The following is a 16,470-nucleotide window of genomic DNA, read 5'->3' on the forward strand; positions in this document are numbered from 1 at the left end:
TTATTATACTTTCTACGCATTGTTGTTCTTAACGGAGTATGTAAATGGTTAAATTATTATAAATATAAGTAGGTACTCGAACTGAAAGAATTCGTTTTAGTGGCGTAATTTATTTTTTTTCAATTTACCAGAGTCTTTTCAAATATTTGTGTTTTGCATCAAACTGCATATTGTTTTTTTAATCGTTATCGTTTATGTACATGTTATTTCGTTTTAGATCAAACGTATTATAACCTATAATTTCAATAAAATTAGCTGCGTATTTATAATTGAATGTGTATACACCTGGTTTTTTTCCCCATCCAATTGTATTTTGTGTACCATAAAAACATTAGTTACAATATAATTAAAACAATCATCAAATTATTTTTTTATCTTTTTATTTTTTAACCTATTTCCTACCTACCACCAATAACTTTTCGCTAGTGTTTTTCCATCACGAACGGTTTTATATCAGATAGCGTCAACGCCTCAATGAGATTCAGAAATAAATATATATTATCAAATTTTTATCTAAATTTTTTTATTCTCAATAAATAAACACATTTCAAACGCTTCAAATAAATACAGATTATTTTTAAAAATTGATGCTTTTTATTTAGATTATTTTATATTTTTTATAAAGATAATTTTAGTTGATTTTATTTTTATCTTTATCTAAATAGATTTTTGATTCACTATCTCTATTTTTATTTCGTTAAAAAAGTATTTATCTGAGCTCAATAACAGAAATTAGTAATAATTAAAAATTTCATATGTAATAGAATCAAAACTCTAATATTTAATACTTAAAATTAATAATAATTAAATCGAACAACAAATATATTTTTTTAAAAATATGTAGGCAGGCTTTAAAATGTCGAATTTTAACCGAGCATTTTATTATATAATACTTTATTCAATGTTTTAAAAACAGTCCGTTTTGAATTTCACTGAATTATTATTATTTTTTAAATAATTCAATAAATCTTGAGAGATTAATTATTTAGAAAAAAAAAAAAAAAAATAATTTTTCATTTGCAAACAATTTTAGAGGAAAGCTGTAACTAAAAAATGTTTAATCATAAAATGAATATTAAACTTTTCCGAATCAAAATTAAAAATGTACTATATTATAAAATAAAAAAATGAAATAAAAAACCAATTTTATAAGCTGGTTGTATTAAAGACTCTTTTAATTTGTTTTGACAATTTTTTTTAATAAAGGTTTCTTTTATTTAATTTTATAAACATATTATTTTAATTTGAACTGTTGGATAATGATTCTATACAATTTAAATAATTTCTATAGCTACTGCATTAATACTATTTTCTAATGTTTTTAATTATTTTTAATGAGCATTTTTATTGAATAAATTACATTTTCTCTCAATTATTAACTGCATAAATATATAAATCATAATAGTACGAATGCGAAGTTTAGTGAACTGTGACACAACGATTCCAATCACTATATTATAATTATACGTATTGTGTATTATTCACATCAATAGAGATTGCCGGGAAAGAAAATTCGTGAATCATTTCTGAGTTTGAAAAAATCTATATCAATCAAAAGAGTTTTGAGTTCCATTAAATATCTACCGTTTTTCGTGCATGAATACCATTGAGGTTAATGGAGTGTACGTAAAAAGACTCAGTCCCCTGGACTTTAAGCGCCAAAAAGTGCCACTTTTAACAAAATATGTTCAAGACTAGCTTTAGCTTTTCGATTTTACATCAAATGCTCAAAATGGTCCAAAGTTCACAATTATCCATGCGTATGTGTGCAGGATAAGCTTTGATGCATTGGAATACAACATTTGTCATATTCACACACATCATAGATATATTATTTTAATATTTAAAAAAAAATTAAAATATTTGATGAATGTTCAATATCCATTGGTTTTACGTTTTTAAATATTTAGTTAAGTATTATACATTTATACAGTTTTAAATATTTGTGTTCGAATTTTTATAAATTTTTATTACATATTTTAGGTTCAACATAAAAAATCAAATATATATATTAAATATTGTAAAACGTTTTTATTTTAAATAATTCAATTCCATTCGTATATAAATATAATTTCGATCTTTATGATTGACAAATGCTGTATGAGTTATTTATGAGGTAGTCAATTTAAAATAATCGATTCAAAACGTATATAATAATTTGCCTAGTAAATACATACATCATTTTCTTGCATTATTGAAAAGCGCATCAATTTAAATTTGCTTGCATTATCACATCTGTGTTTGATGTTTAAAATCGTGTATTAATATACATTTTTTTTTTTAAATCTACGTTAAACGAAAAACTTATTCCTCTATTTCGATGATATTTGTATCATTAACATGTATTTGTATAATACCTAATATAATAATAATTTTCATGTTAATTTCATATATTTGGTTTTCATGTTTAAAATCTACTGATGTGTTTCACATAGTAAATTAATCCACTGAAAATAGTTCATTTATTTCGTTCGCAAAAAAAAAAAAAAATCACTTTTTTTTTGGATTAAGTCATGAAACAGAGAAATATTGTAGATGTTAAATAAAAACACAGAAATGAAAACGAAAAAAAAAATTATTTTCAGTATAAGAACAAGGTTTACAATAGTTTCTATGAAACAAAATAGTTAATCATATGCATTAAAATTTTATCAAATTTCTGTCTTATTATATTGTAATAATATACCATCACGGAAATATAATCACTGGTTTCATATAGTTGCATTTTTTAATATCATTCTATTTATTACTTATGGATAGATGTTGTATATAATATTACGCGTAATATTATCGTAGGCTTAAACCCGATCGAAATTGAACATACTTGTATTATACGAGTATATTCCTGCACATTTATGATATTCTGTGATTGATAACAATAATACTAATTATAATAATAATAATATATAAGATGTATTCCTTAAATTATATTGTAATATAATCAATTTCACTTCATTTCACATGGATAAATACGCACACGTAAATATATATATATATATATATATGGTTCCTTCCGGAAAGTGCAAACTGGAGATAATATTAACAAATTTTCAATTATTATTATCAGAATCTATCATTATTCTTTAAACACCACATGCACATGTATACTATACATGTGTCGCCGAAAGGTTTCACATCCTATATAAATTTATATATTCGTATATATATATATATATATATATATATATATATATATATATACGAATAGAGTTTCATAAATTATTGTTAGGCAGAATAATACAACGAGCCTGTAAATTTTCTCCGGCTGGGTTCTTTGCCATACAATGACTTATAAAAAGTGTGTTTTCCGTAAAATAATTCGCTAACTCGTATGTATTCGAGTGAGCCATCGCACGGTTTTCATAAATCCATGAATATTTAATGACCGGGCTAATAGGTTCCACACCGTACATTCGGGTTTCTGCGACAAAATACACAACGGTATAATTTTCGAATAATATTGTTCACATATACCTGTAAACAATTTCGGTTCCCTGTTACTTTTCCGTAAAAAAAAAAAAAAAAAATAGTAATAATAATAATATAGAGAGGATGACACTGAGAGCTTGCATCCAAATTCGTTGGTTTGTCTGCCGTGTTAATAATTGGCCGATGTGGACATGCGTACAAACATTCTGCGGCTATTCTTTGTTACGGTAAAATGGAGAAACATTAAAACACACAAATACACTAGCATTTTTTATTTAGAGGTCGAAATAACACGTTCATTGATTAGTTCGAGATGTCTAAAACAATAATCACACTGCGGGTTAGAAATTCGTTAAAAAATATTAATTAATTTATTCGCTAAAATAATTTCGAGCATATTTTATAATAGCTGTAAGCGGTTTATCCAAGGTAAGGACTGAGGAGGCGTATAAGCGTATAAGCGCGTATGAATATATAATATACATAAATTATAAATACACTTGATTGTACGCGTAATACTGTTAATCTTGTCTATGCTATTTTAGATTAGTTATTCGTTTAATTTAAAATTATTAAATTTTCTTAACGAGAAATATAAAATCAATAAATTATTTTGAACATTTAATAAATATGAAAGCTTAAATTTTATTTTCTTTTGCATTAAGTCAACAAATCAAAATCAAACCAAGACAAATAAAATCAATAAAGCACATCGAGTTGGACCTAATAAATTCAATCAACACAATTTAAGTGTTAAACGAGGAAAAAAGAGAATTGTATTAATAAATACGATTTGTATTTATTATAATATTTTACAATTTTTTATCTTTATATATATAAATGGATGTTGTTATATCTGAGATTAATAGTCTTAAAAATTACTAGATCGATTTTTACGAAACTTTTCATAAAATTATCTACGTTGTTTGAAGAAGATTATAATAAGTTTACATTTTACAATAGCTCACTACTACTACCCAAACTTTTTAGGCATTTTCGGTACCTTTTTATAATTATCAGAGAACTTTTTATATTTTTGCGATCTATCTAGCTAACCAACTCACATACACATCCATCCATACTTATCCAATCAAATAAATCACTAGTCTAACCTATTAGTTTAACATACCTACCCCATTTAATTACCACCCCTATCTATGGCGATGGGTAAGTAGCAAAAGTAGTAGGTAAATATGGATAGTGGGTGAGTATGGGTGGTACTTCTTTGGTAACACAGATGAAATAAAAAACAGTTATTATTTATTATTATTTTTGTTGGCATATGTCAAATTTTTTTTAGTTGTATTTTTTAGCCTTTTGAAATGTCATCACACTGTTGTCATTAAAAGTTGTCTCACCAATACTCCCCGCGGAATCCCAACACGTCAAAGCTATGAAACGGAACGTTTTGAAAAAACTGATACCAAATGGGATTGAGGCAACAATAATTAATAGGAAATTTAAAAAAAAATGTGTTGATTTCACACATTCCAATTATTTCCATTGATTTGCCTTCCAAATTCAAACGACTACAGTTCCCCTGAATGTTGCTTTTAAGATGATAATCAACTCAAAGACTGTATTTTTATAAATATTTTTTTACAGTCAACTGAGCATTGACAGCATTGATGTTTAAAAAGTTTATGTTTTATGTATGATAAACTATATGTTGTTTGTTCCAGAGTAGAAGATCCAAAAACTATACCTATTTTTACTTTTTACATTAAATTAGAAAATCAAAAAGGATTGAATTGACTCTACGGTCGAGAGATAATAATTGATAAGATAAAAAACCAAATTTTTTAATAGGGTACGTTAAAATTTTGATGTTCTAACTTTCACCAAAAATAAAAAAAAGGAAATATAAATTTGGGAAAATTTAAAATGTCAAGTGCTTATAAACAGCATAAACTTAATAAAAATATTTTAAAACTATAAAATGTCTGTAACTAAATAACTAATATTGTTTAATGCAAATTTATTGAAATTACATTTCCTAAAATAAAAGTAGAAAATATTAAAATTCCCTTTGTAGCGTTTATAAATCTGTTTTACAAATTGTCAGTAATTTTTTTTACATAATCTTGTATCCAATTTTCAATCAGTATAAAATTTAAAATAGTATACACTTTAACCTATAAAAATTTAAGAGATTTTAAATAATAGTTTTTCTTTATTTTGTCAAAATCTACACAGAAAAAAATATTTGGTAATTTTAACTATTGTTACGGTGGAATACACTATATATATATATATATACGGTGTCAACACTAAAATATTGTAAATTAAATTAATGTTTTTGGTTGCTTCTGTGACAACAAAAGTTTACTAAAATTTACTATGTACTTTATGTTACCTGACTTTGGTAGAGGTTACCGTGTTTTATGGTTATATCTATGCATTCATATATGTCAAATGTTACTAACAAAAATTAATTAATTACTAATTATTTTGCAATACTTATCAAAAATTTGGTAATTAAAACACTATTTTCGGTATTGGTACTGATTTTTCTCATACAAATAAAAAATTTTATTTTATTAAACCTACAAAATAATTATGTACTTTTTATAGCATAATAAGATCATTACATGCATTTTTTATTACATTTTATAATATATTTGTGTTAATTTAACCAGTACCATATTGTAAAATTTGTATTATTTATTGTTATTTTTCTAAATTCTGTTTTTATTTGTGACATGTAATTACAAAATAATTACATTTTTCATTTGGGTCCCTACATGATCATGCTCAGTATAATCCATTATTAATTATAAATAAATATATATAAAAAACTACAAAAATTATTGTTTTTAATAAACTTATATTTCAATTTGTTATTTTTATAATATTTACATTTTATATTATATTAGAAATAATTTCATAATTATACATACAAATAAACATATAATAATAAAACAATAAAAAAAAAAAAATGTACTGTTAAAACAGTTTACAAAAAATGTCATGTTTAAAAATTTGATTGCAAACAATATGAAGAATATTAAGAAACTTATGCTTAGTGATAAAAAATAAATTATAGTAGGTAATTGAAAGCATTTAAACACAATTAATTTATGATTGTAAGGATATTATCAATGATACCAAACTTGGGGAGACTTTTTATTTACATCAAGAGTAAGAACTGCACTGCGCAAGCGACACGGCAATGGCATTAATAAAACTATTGCTACAGCGTGGTGAAAAGTTTACATTTTTCGTCGGTGGTTCGTTCAGAAACACGTATAATATCGTTTAGAAGAAAAAAAGGTACTTTTATCAAAATAAAATAATAATGCATTGAAATATGCACGATAGTAGTTTCGTAGCCGCTAACCAATAACCGCGTATAACATACGAGTGGTAATCAACGAGCGTCGGGTTCTGCAGCATATGGAAAAGCGGCAGTCGAAAATAAGTGGAAAATAAGGCAGTCGTTCGTTGTGGATATTGTGTTTTTACAATAACTAACTGTTCTATTAGCTAATCTTTGGGACTTTATTTCAAACATAATGCCTATTTTTACCAAATTGAATTGTCATTTGAATCAAACTATTGTAGTATCTAATGAACTCTTTAGTAATCTCAACCAAACGTTTGGCATTAATTTATAGACGAATATTTTTAACGATACTGTCTGTACCTTATTATTATAAAATATCCGTTTGTAACGAACTCACAACACAAATTGGGCTTAAAAGAGGAAGATCTGAAGACCTTTTATTTGAGTTATCGAAATTGGTCTACAATCTAAATCAATATCCCTGAGCAAATTTTAAGTTGTTGGACGAGTATTTCGTACTGTTCGAAAGAGCGATGAATATTTTACTTCCATTTTCTTTTATGTGTTTGTGGGAAGCTGGATTTTTCGGAATGACGCATATAAAAACTTAAACCAGGAATAAGCTTTGTGTCATAAATAGTCTACGCTTGATTTCGACTACTTCAATGGAATCAAGAATAGATAAAGTTGTCAAAATAAAACGAGAACAATGATTTCATTAATTTTTACTTAAATAATTATACTTATTTTATATTTATTTTGTATGGTTATATTGATATATCGATAATGTAATAGATATTTATATACATTTTAATATTTTTTAAATTTAATAAATAAACGTGTGATCAGAACTAAGAAAAAAGGAATAGTTTTTGATATTTTTGAATAAAAACTCTATAAGGGACATGTCCTACTTAATAAGTAATTTACTGATTCATGACAGCGAAAAGGTTGAGAACCATTGTTATAATTGAGTCGGCTTACCGTAATAGTCTTCTCTCGAGATTCGGTACATAGGATTAAAAATTCAAAAGAAAAAATTTTAAATTTATGTACAAAGTATGAGAAGCATTTTTCTTTTGAATGTAAAGATTTTATTAAAATAGTAAATCCCTTATCCTCTATCACAGTGACGTTTCTGAAATCACTGTAATAGTGAGAAAAAAATTGATAAATTTCCATTTATATTTTTAATGCATTAACAACGACATTATGATTATACATTTTGAAGTATTTACTGCCGACAACTTTGATATTTTTTAAAAAGGAAATATACTATCATATCAATCTACGAAAGCGTTAAAAAGTGAACCGATTCAGAAAATAATAAGAATTGTTCACCTTTTCCGACTAATGATTGCACGGTAAATTTACCAATCAAAACAACAACGATAGGAACGTTCTATTGCGTTCAAATATCTATTTTGATTATAATTGCGATTAAATTACGTTATTCTTATAATAGGCGACTAATCCATGTGATCGATTTGACATGGAACCGTTCATCCGCGTAAACGTGTAGAGGTAAATCGACACGAATACAAAGCTTAATTGTACCTAATATTGCCATGAAAACGTAATCGTTAAATAACCAATAATAAAATTTAACTGTTTATCGTTTATTAATGTATTAGTACAACATAAGCACCGTGAGTGGTACGGAAGAAGTTTACAGTAAAAATGCTTTGATTTTTTTTTCTATAGAGCTACAAATGAAATTATTTATTCCTCGCAGTTTATGATATACCTAACATGTGTTTTTGAGATCCAATTGTATTGTAATTGTGCAATCCAAAAAGACTAATTCTTTGACTTTATAAAACACAAATTACATTTGTTCTTATATGGACGAATATATTCTCGATTTCAGAATCAGTCAAAATCAATAAATATATAGCCTTAAACATAGTTCGGTTAGTACTTTAGATATTTATAAACGTATTTGTATCTTTATATTTTTTAAAAAAAAAAGAAAACTGGTAATCTTTTTGAACAAACCTATTTTATTATTAACATTAATGGATGTGAATTATTTTGCGACTGTAACGTACAATTTTAAGTTGCTTTTTGTCATATAAGAAATGGAAGGAACTTTTTTCTCTCTTATTGTAAACGTAGTACGTTTTTGATTATTTGGTATACTATAATTATAAATTGATTTATTAATAATAATATAAAACATATGGTTACGTCTTATAAAGTAAATAGTTACATTACGACTATAACTATAATTAAATTGCACATAATAACGCTATAAGACTTTAAAATAATTATCGAATTAACAATACAAAATAATAATTACACTAATTTCTATTATTATTTGATACATTTTAATATTTTCTTCGAAATTTAAATAAATTGGTGGATAAAATCGAACACTTTTTACTTGATATTTGTTTATGGAAATATATTTATATATAATACTATATTTCTTACACATTATCAATTTAAACTATTGGATTTCTTTGGAATATTCTAATATTCTGAAAATGTTTAAAAATAAGTGTATTGTAAAAATACAATAAATATTGTATAGAGCAATTCAATGTTAAAACCTAATATAATATTAAACGAATGATATAAAAACGAATTGCAGATTTAAAACTAATTTTAATAGGGAATAAATATTTATTGATGTATATTTTATGTAAGTTTTTACGTAGTACATTGTTCATGAATGAATTATGTAGTAGGTATATTTTATATATGAAGAGTGCTACAATAGTAATGAGGTTTAAGGGGTTCTGTATAGGCAATTTCAATGATTATGTAAAATAAAAATCGAAGGTAAAAGTTGTTCTTAAAAAGATTTTGAAAAAAATAATAAGACATTCAATGCTTTATTATCGAATAGCTATGAAATGCTTTTGAATAGATTTTTGTACTCTATCAAAGTCTAAAGTGTAAAACGGTCCGTGGATACACCTTATTTATAATAATAATTTCTAATAATTATTATTAGAAATTGCTTAACAATATTATGTATTTGGTTTTACGTATTGTTATATAGTATTTAAATCCTTTTTGTCTGGGACGTTCAAATTGTTACTTTCGAAAATTTATAGTAAAATAATATTTAGACAGATAAATCAAAAAAGCTTCTGTTTAAATATCTATAGTATCTATTATTAGTATTATCTATATTATCAAGATTATTTTTAGTATAAAAATTGTAACAGTGATAATTATTATGTAATCTATTGATAGTTGATTTTTGAATGATATACAATAACTGTATTAATTACTCAAAAAAGTTTTTAAATAGTGTTATAGTCTTACCATTAAATTCAAAATGTGTAAAATGTAATATCTCCCAAAAGCCATTATGTCAATATTGAAGTATGATGTTCACCGTTATTCTGCAATATTCACAACTTTTATTGTGGAGAACATTATGATAGATGTATTACACATTCTTATATTACAACGATACATGAGTTATCGCTATTGATCATATGTCGTCTGTTATAGTTAAAGCATTAGTTATAGTTATTCATTTTATAACTACAAATGTCATGAATAAATATTACTTCACGTCGAAATGATTCATTTGTTATTCATACGGATGTGTGCTATCGATATATTTTCTAAAAAACTTATGCTAGCTAAACCCAATGCGAAAATAATTTCACTAGAGTTTAAATAGTTAAAACTATTAAAATATTACCTATGTGATGTATGCTGTTGAACAAATCACTATTGGACGGCAAATGGTAAGTCAAAAAGATTTTTTTTTTTTGTTTGTTCAACAATTCTACTGTGCTTGATTTGAGGGGGAACGCAGGTGGATGGAGTACCCCTTCTAATTTCTAAAAATTTTAGCGTCCCCCTACTATTAATACGTTATAATTATAACGCTTAGCAAGTTTTGGGGAGGCAATTTTTTTTTAAGCAAACAGAGTCCCCCTTCTTTAATTTTGTCTAATCAAGCACTGCATTTCTACATCTCATCACTAATGAGATGACGTGGATATGCGTTAAAGAACTAGCTTACTGCAGTTCAACATTTCATTTTTTCAAAGACATTAATAAAAGCACATTATCCTATATATTTCGAATGAATGTAGAAAAAAATACCGATCTCGAATGTTTTCGGTACACAAGCGTATATATGAGACATATGTTATATTTAGTTAGTCCTCACACACGTACGTTATGATACATTATTATTTGAATTCACTGTTGGTAAAAGTCTATTCGTGGGAATGCGGTGAACCAACCCGAAACAATTCGGTTGGTGAATGCGTGAACTCGTACGCAATTATTGCTATGCAACAGACACATTCGGTTAATATTGTATACTTTGTAATATAATAATTGGAAAAACTATTGCCTAGACGACTATAGGTCATGACCTAGTGTAATAATTAGATTTATTATCGAGTTGAAATATTCACGAAAACCGTATGAAAACAATAATTACCATTTATAGTAAGAAAATATGGATTAAGGTAATAATTTTCGTTCAGCGATACAATTTTATAACGACGCTTAAATAGTACAATACGCTTGTTTACCGTTGGATAAGCAAAATGGCATGAATAATTAATCCGAGTGATTACAGTATAAAATTCAAATTAACACGTTCAATGCCGACCGTGTTTTTGGTGGTTATACCACGACGATGCGTCGAAAATGTTCTGACGCGTTTAGAAGCACATTTATAACATTTTATAACATTTTGATACTAGTTTTTAATTTTTTTTTTTTTTTTTTTTTTTTGTCCTTGGTATTAAAATATTAATATTATTACTTGTACATTAAAGAAATGTCTATTAACATTTATCGTATATCATGTATGAAAATAAATTACTGTTTTAATATAATTATCAAAAAATAAGTAAAGTCTTCTTCTTCTTTCTTCTTTTTGGGTATTGCCGGCCACTAGGACCATCTCCTCAAACAACCAATCTTCCAGGCTTCTCTGTCAACTGCATTTGTTTTCCAATCTGGGCCACCGTTCAACGATTCCACGTCTCTCTTTACTATATCTTCCCATCTTAAACGGGATCGTCCAAGGGGCCTTTCCCTTCTGGGTTCTCTGTCAATACTATGTGCAGTGGTCGGTTTTAACTACGCCATGCGTGACCTGACCTCTGTAGCCTCCTACTCTGGATTATATTTAATATGTTTGACTTCTGATAGAGTTCTTCTAGTTCTTTATTTTTTCTTATCCTCTATCCCTTAGTTTTCTCGTCTTGTACTAGCCCAAAAACCTTTCTTAAGATTTTCCTCTCTAGAATAATCAGTTAGTTTTCCTCTGTTTTTCTTAATGTCTACGTTTCTGCTCCGTATGTAATTATAGGGCGTAATAGTGTAATATATAATTGTAATTTTATATCTCTTGACAGGGACCGTGATCTAAATATCGTTGTGAGTCCGTAGAGACATTTGTTTCCCTACATGATTCTTGCTACTACTTCTTTCTCAGCTTCATTTTTTTCGGTCAATACCGAACTTAAATGTTTAAATTGTTTGACTCGATTGAAATCATAGTGGCCCACTCTTAAGGAAGAATACATTCTCATATTATCTCTTCTTCCCACCACCATATATTTAGTTATACCTTCGTTTATTTGTAAGCCAACCTTCTTAGCTGTCTCCTCCATACGGCTATGTAATGTTCTTAGTCCATCGTGTGATTTATTAATGAGAACCAAATCGTCTGCATAAGCCTATAACGCTATGGTGGATCCTTAAAGTGGCATCCCTTCTTGGGGTCCAATATTAGTTTTCCTAATAACCTTTTCTAATACCAAATTAAAGAGAACAGGTGACATAGAGTTCCTTTGTCTTAGGCCTGAATTCACTATTATCGAGTCGGTTTCTCCTACTCTTATTTTATTGGATGTTTCCATAATACATGTTTCGATTAACTTTACTAATTTTTGTGGGAAGTTACACTCTCTAAGTATATTTATCAAGCTTTTGCGATATATACTATCGTATGTCTTCTTGAAGTCGATGAAGAGCATGTGCATTTCCTTGTCGAATTCCCAGGTCTTTTGGAATAGTTGTCGAAGAATGAATATTTGGCCAACCGTAGATCTTCCTAGCCTACAGCCTCCTTGATACTCTCCAAAGATTTTCTCCGATTTTTTTTTTTATCCTTGACAATATACAGTTCACGAAAACTTTATACGCAACACTTAGAAAGGCAATTCCGCGATAATTATTGAAATTCTATTTATCCCCTATTTTATGAACTGGACATAGTAAAGCTATTTTCCAATCTTCCGGTATCTTTTCGGTTGTCCATATTCGGTGAATCAATTTCTCCAATCTTAACGTCATTTCTTGTCCTCCTTTTTTGAGAAGTTCTGTATGAATTTGATCCTCACTAGGTGATTTGTGGTTTTATAGAATGTTAATTTGGGATCTTATCTCATCCAATAATGGTTCTAGACATTGTTGTTCTTCTCCGGTATCTAGGTTAAGGTTAAAGACTTTATCTGGTTCTTCACAGTTAAGTAGAATGTCAAAATAATCTCCCCACTTTTTAGCTTCATTCGTGGTTACCAATGATCCATCGTCATCTTTTAGGAATTTCTCCTTCTTCTTGTATCTACCTGTAAGATAATTTAGGCGTTTGTTCATATCTCTAGTCCTGTTTGCTTTGTAATCTAGTTCAGCATTATCCATTATATTTCGAACATATTTCTGTTTTTCATTTCTTAGGATGTTACTTGTTTTTCTTAGACGAATTTTGTACCTTGCAAATAGTTCTGCGTTTCTCGTATCGTTCAACCACTTTTTTCTTGCAACCTTTCTTCTCTGTAATGTTTCTTCGCAAATTCTGTTGAATCAAGGTTTAGGTTTACGTTTTTTTATTCTTAAAGTCTTATTTGCTATATTACTTAAGACATTTCTTATTTGTTCCCAACCCTCATCAACATTTCCATCGACTATTATTTGCTTACCTCGTAGAGCGTCCTTGATATTATTTACAAAATGTTTACCTATATCTTGATTTTTCAATTTGTCGATGTCAAACCTCCTTAAGTTCACTGGATTGTGTTTACCAAGTTTTTTGAGTTTCACTCTTATCCATATACCTTGTAGTAAGTGATCAGAACCAATGTTTGCTCCACGTAATGATTTTAGATTCAATATGCTGTTTTTGAATCTAAAGTTTACTAGTAAATAGTCTATTTGGTTTTTATATCTTCCGTCTGGAAATACCCATGTATATTTGTGTATATCTTTCTTTGGTAACATAATGCTCTTTATCACCAGACTATTACCTGCTGCAAAATCAATTAGTTTTGCACCATTGTTATTCGTATTTTTGTGTAGGCTATGGTTTCCAGTAATCTTTCTATATATTATCTCTAGGCCTATCTTAGCGTTGAAATCACTTAGTACTATCTTTATTATGCCAGCTGAAGAAGCCAATACATTCGTCAATGTTGCACAGAACAAATCCTTTTGGCCTCATCCTTCTTCTCTGTTGGTGCATATGCAATAATCAAAACAACATAAAAGTTTTCAGATTTTATTGTTATGGTCGAGATTCTAGGACTTATATCTATAAATTCTTTAACTGTGTGGATTATTGATTCGTTTATAGCAAATCCTGTCCCTAATTTGTGAGGGTGTTCATATTTCCCATTAAAAATGGTTGTTTGGGATACTTTAGTTATTTTAGTATCTTCCCGCTTAATTTCTTGCTAGGCTTCATATTTCATCTTATATTTTTTTACTTATGTTACTAAATCCAAATTTGTTCCTGGTTTGTACAAGTTCCTTGCGTTCCATGTACCACATAGTAAATCCGATTTCCAGTTTTCTTTCTGTATCCGTCAACTCTATCCCGAGGCTTGTTTTTTGAGTCCTGAACATACATTTTTTTTTATATGGATGGGTTGTTAGCCCATCGCATGACCCCTAACTTGGAGGACCAGACTGCTCCAATCAATTAAAACCAGAGCAGGGCTATTGCAATGTACCTAAGTGCATTAGGTGATGGAAGCGCCACTTTTCCTACGCCGGGAAATAATAATAAAAAAAAATTTAAAAAAAATGTTTCATAGAACCGAATGAATATTAAAATTATTAAAAGCTTCTCGTAATTATTCCCATTACTAATATACATAATATTTTAAATATTTTATACTAATAGTTCTAAATTTGTACCTTTTTAAGTATAAGTTAGAGATATGTGCCTTAAAGCTTATATACACTCTATATACATAATATTTTTTTTTTTTTTGTATAAAAAATTATAATATTATTATTATATATAAATATTCTTCTGAAAGAACAAACAATAACCAGAAACAACGATTAACGTTATCATCGATATACTATATAACGAAAGCTAAAACCAATGATGAAATTCAATTAAGAGTTGATTGTCTACGGTCTATGTAAGCTTTAGATTGTATTTCAATAAAAATTACTGAATTGTAGCAAATTCAAAGATGTACGTTTTTGATGTATAAACGCGTCGTTGGCCCGTTGAAATAATGTACGCATCAACGGCGTTGAAAGTTTTAAGTATGTTTATGTTTACGAAAATATGACAGTACAACATTAACAATATGTGGCTGCTGATGATTCTCACTATAGCTTCTGTGATACGGACGGATTGTTGATTGACGACTTGCTACACAAACTCGTGGTGTTGCTTCGAAGTTGATGGTAGTTGAACAGCAGTGGCAGCTTTTTGCATACCTTAAAAAGTCTGTGTACGTCCATACTTCAATGAGAACATTGTTTACTTTGTTTTTTGTTTTTGAGAACGCAATTTAAATTAATTTGCAACACAACGAGTCGCACGATCTAGTTACAATTGCAAGTTACTTTAGTGAGAACAGGCCTTTAGATTGTCATTAGTTGTCGTTGTTTGATGTATACAGCGTAAGTAATGCTGCCGAAGAGGAGAAAAAGAGACTGTCGTTTATTTACAGCGATCGTACGATATTTTATAGGTAGGATTTGATGATAATACGTTTTTGAATCCGCAAAAGAGCTACCGCCAATTAGATGTCAATAATTGAGAATTATCTATAGTTAAATAAGCTGTTTATATTATTCAATAGGTTGTGTTAACTAGTGAGAACATTGTTAAAAAATTGTATTAAGAAATAAAAATGAAGAAAATAACATTTTAATAAAACGGTATGTAATCAAAATGTGTTAAGTATTAAAAAGGATGGCATTAAATGTAAACATATATTAAAGCACATTAAAATATTTTTATACTTATATTAATATAATATTTATAATTCTTGATTTATACGATTGTAAATGTATGCATAGGTGCCGCGAGAGGGGCGCAAGGGGATGCACTTGCACCCTCCTATTATTTAAAAAGTTTAAATTAAATTTAAAAATGCTAATGCTGATAAAGCCTATTATTATCATTATCGAATTTTATAGTAGAATTTTCTTGCATTATTTTGTGGCCGTTGAAAAAAAACAAAAATAATTTTGTATTGTCATACAATATAAAAAAATATTCCTATATATTTAACTTGAATAGTTTAAGCATTATTAATAAATTAGTAAGATCATACTATGCATGATGCACCCCTCCTAACAAAACTCCTGGCGGCACCTATGAATGTATGAGTGTTACGGCTGATACTAGAAGTACAAATAATCACAAGTTTTGTCACTTCAAATTTCTAAATGTTGGAACTTTTATCGATAAATAATTAACACTACCCAACTGCACATGGCTAATAAATAAAAAAACCTATTCATGTAAAAAAAAAAAAATAACTTAACGATATGTGGCATATAAAATA

This window comes from Sipha flava, unplaced genomic scaffold (genome assembly GCF_003268045.1).
Source record: "Sipha flava isolate LNK unplaced genomic scaffold, YSA_version1 118_pilon_pilon, whole genome shotgun sequence".
Classification (NCBI taxonomy): Eukaryota; Metazoa; Arthropoda; class Insecta; order Hemiptera; family Aphididae; genus Sipha; species Sipha flava.